The sequence below is a fragment of the Anabrus simplex genome, chromosome 7 (assembly GCF_040414725.1).
Source record: "Anabrus simplex isolate iqAnaSimp1 chromosome 7, ASM4041472v1, whole genome shotgun sequence".
Taxonomy (NCBI): Eukaryota; Metazoa; Arthropoda; class Insecta; order Orthoptera; family Tettigoniidae; genus Anabrus; species Anabrus simplex.
In genome coordinates, this window is record NC_090271.1 from 255,482,546 (window position 1) to 255,487,050 (window position 4,505).

Genomic DNA, 4,505 nt, shown 5'->3' on the forward strand with positions numbered 1-4,505 from the left:
GAAAAATTAGTTTTTTGTAATAAGGGGATATATTAGCCATGCCCCATATAGTGGTAACTTGTGCATGTGCCTGAGGTCATTAATTTAGTTGGTAGTAAATTCAACAGTCCAACGTGCCCGGATGAGTTCCGTGGGGAATGGTGAATGTGCCAGCGTCTCGCGCTGCAATTCTTCTGTGCAGTCCATTGTGACAGTGTGCTATCACTCGTGTATTTTCTAATTTCTGAGCCACTTAATTAAAGAAATGAAATTTATAGAAGCTAAACATTGTTATGGAATTACATAAAATGTGTTGTATGTAGTATACTTGCACTCCAAAGGCTGTAGATAATCATTAATTCCAGGTCTCTTTTGGTAGAGAAGGGCGTAAGTACCATTGTGTTCGGGAACTCTATTACTGACGTTTTCTTGAAAACATGTTTCTGGCAAATTTACCCTCTTCCATCTTTGGTTAGACAGTCCATACTGAAGTCGTACTCAAACTCGTAGCGTTTTGTGCTGTATATTGTTCTTATTCTTGTGTTTAATTAGTTTTAGAAGAGTTTCGACATGTTAGGAAAGAGTTTAAATCATACATACAATTTTTGTTACGTGAGTTGTGAAATAGTCTTCAATTTCTAGAGGCGAACCTTCACGCCAATTTTATTGTAAAAAACGGTTATGAACTTTTTTGGGTGTAAATGTGGTAAATTTGCTAAATACGGGGCCCCTAATATTTTATCTACATCATCTGTTAGTATTCTCACTGGATAGAAATGTAGTACACATCATATGATAATTGCAGTTCATATGATTTGTATGGAATGGAAGGATCATTTTGTTGGATTTACATCTTGATAGGTGGGGCTATCTTGTGACATGTTATGGGAATGTTGTGTTCTGGATCAGCTGTCATATTGTTGAACGTAGATCATGATGCAACACATTACTTTCGATTTATCGGAAATCTTTATCTCCCCTGTAGGTGCAATGAAAGGATGCATTATCTGTACCCATGCATGCCTTAAAAGGTTGTTATGAGGAAACACAATCAAAAAATCTGTACTCACTCTCTCGTAATTCTATCATTTTCCATTTCTCGGAGAAATTTTCATATATATTTCTCTTTTAATCGTAACAAGTTGAACAAATTTTATAACATATTCATTCCTAACATAATATTTGTTTTATATTTAGTTTTTATATTTTATTATTGTGTACTTAAAATTAATTACACGTTGAGTGAAATTTACTTTGGACATAGCTGCACTTTTACAAGTTTGGTGAGTTTATATATGCAATTTTACTTACATAAATATTCTACTGAAATGTATCAAAATCAGGTGTCAATACACGTAAGACAGTGTAATATAAAAGTGATAAGGAAAATGTTAACAATTGAACTGCAGCAACGTTGTACAGGAAAGATTCTTCACTCTTCTCCCCAGCACAAGCGCTGTAAGCTATGAAGAGGCGGCCAAATCACTCTATGCACTGAGTTCGTGAGTTGGAACTCCCTCACTTACAGTACAATGGAAGAACTTATAGATAGTCTGTCTAGATCAGATACTTAAAGGAAACACGTTGAGATAAAAACTAAGCAAGAAGCTCGATATTATAATTAGAGACAGAAAGTTTAAGCAGTAATAGATTACAATGTAAACTAATATGACTCGTAGGAGTTGTCGTCTAGCCCGCTCTTTCGTAAAGTAGCGAGAGTAACATAACTTCTAGGAGTTCTAACAGGCCGGGACCCCAATGTTTATGCAAATCTCATAGCAGAACTGTTGCCCACGCTAGTGAATACTTGTTACTCCTTTCAGTATTCTAACCTATAAATGCCTACAAATCCGGTCTCTAATTATAAAACAGAAATTTATTTTCAAAAGGATGATATTGACGACTACTCCTCTGATTCACTCGTTCCTACTATGTAAAGCCTTCTGTGCACTATGCTGATAGACACTACACTGATTTTCAAAAGTGAAAATAATCATTTCTTGGTAGATAGCTGTGAATGTCTCCCTACAATTCTGAAGTGACAAAGTTCACATAGAAAGACCAATATGCTTAGCGTGTGGCCGATTATTATTATGTAGAAAGCTGTTTGCATGTGGTCAATGGTAAATGGTTCTGGCGGGACTGGGTCATTAGTAATGCGAACGATCTTCCGTGACAAGTATGATCCATACATGACGTCATTGTACCATTTCATGTATATCCCAGACTCCCTTAAGCGACTTATGATGTCATCAAATCTAGGAAGATAGGGTGAATACCTTGTAACTACGTACGGTGAGTGATTCATGAATACCCTCTCTTTCACAATGTGCAGCAATGAACGTCCTTTGACAACGAAATAATTACGTCTAATTTCCTCCTCAGCTGAATCCAAATTCCTCAACACGCATTTGTTTCCTTCGAAGGCAGTGCTATTGAACATGAAATTTATATCATCAGAGAATACCATCTGACCCCTGAGATCTTCAACTCTATCCTCGATATCTCTATCGCTCCAAATGAATGCGAGACCAGGGTGGACAATTATTTCTATCCCAGAGTTTATTAATTCATCCAAAGTATCTATAGTCGGTAGGTACTTTGGCACGGCCAGAAAACTCATGAGGGATTCCTGGAACACACTGGTAACATTAAGACTGAAAAATACCCAGAACACAAACAACACCCTTTCCCTCGTTAAAACTGGGATCTTGTTGACGGAAACTGATAGAAATGACGAGTATACATCCAGAAAGATTGGCAGTAACTTTCTGCCCTGTGGAAATCTCTGCATTAGGTACCAGATCAAGCTCGATATCGGCAAGCAGCATGCAATACACGCCCATGTCACATAGTTGAATGGAAGAAATAAATTACGATACTGTGGAATTCTCTTGGAGTTGGGAACCACAGCGACTAAATCTGATTGCCGATGAGGATACGGATATTCAACTTTATCCATCCATCTAAGTTTGTATAGCCGTGAATTGAAGGCAATATCAGATTGTCCAGAGGCCACCTCTCCACTTGAACCTACAATAGTTCCGTTTTCAAAACGAGATCCAAAAGAGTACGGACCTCCCAGCAATACATGAGCTACAGCATTTATATGCGAGACTAAGGTCTCCATTGTGTTCCCATCAACTCCCCTGAACTTCCCAGTCACTGGGTCAACAGGGATGATATCTGGAGGTGAATGGAAGATAGAAATCTTCAGTTGGCTCCTATGGAGATCTAGGAGCTTATTATAATATATAGCACACAGTTTATGCGAGTAAAGATAATCGCTAACATTCATTAATCTCTTTGAATAGGGTAGGAAAGGGTTGTAGGTAAGAGCATTTATCTGACTCGAATAGAAATTGGAGAAATATTGCTCAGATTCCTCTGTATGGTGAATCACTAGAATTACAATGTTAAGGATCTTATTTTTCCATATCTCTTCAAATACCTGCTCAAATTCTGAAAATCTGTGTTTATAGGCAGGTTCGTTGATGACAATCAAAAACTTCCCACGAGGATTCCAGCTGGTGAGTTTACTTAAGTGGAACATATTCTTGCGAACTGAGTTAGCGGATAAGTCAGTGATAAAAATTAGAAATGCGTTGCTCTTGACAAATCTAAGCGACTCCTTGTAGAACTCTTGCCAAGGCTCAAGTTTTTGAATAATAGAACTTGGAGGATCTCCGTAAACCAAACTTAGACTGGTGAGTCCACGGTGATGAATGTTGGTAAGAACAGCTTGAGTAACAGGTGAACCTTCAGCAGTATCCAGAGAGATGGTGAGTGGCGAGTCACTGGGCAGCAAACACTGGTCCAAGATAGCCGTGGTGTGAGCTGCGAACTGATCTGTCTGAGCATTTCTAGTGTGGATCGAAAGAAAACTGCTGAATGCCCATACCAGATAGAGATTCACAGTTACTAGCGGCACAGTCACAAATCTCATTTTCATGTGATTTATCTGAAATCAGACAAAATGAACAGTAAATATTAAGCATTGCTCACATGTGTGAAGAGTGGAAATTGATGCCTCAAGTTATGTTTCTTCGTCCTCTGATGACGTGAACCATAGGGCACATGACTATAAACAAAGGCATGCTAACCTACTCTAGGCCTCAACAAATGGTATTACTATTAGTAGCCATTCTCCACTGTTTTGTTCGTGCATGTTCATGAATTGAGGACCTGAATTCCAAATCATGCTAACTCCATAATTAAAACATATCATAAAAGAGATAAAATGTAATAATCAGGGCTAGAATATTACTGACATGTCGTCTTTTAATTGGTTCATAACAGACATTGCGAACTTGTACAGCAATCCTGATAATATTTACCACATTGTAGAAATGCTAAGTTATGAGATAGTTTTCGGCATTTTTTGCCATTTTGTATTCTTAGGTAATTTCCTAAAATTATACGTCATTATTCGTTTATCTTATGGAATTTTTAGACTATTTCATCCTTTTCGAGTCATTTTCTTACCATGTTTGTGAATTTTGAAGCATTTACGCGTGTGGTATTTG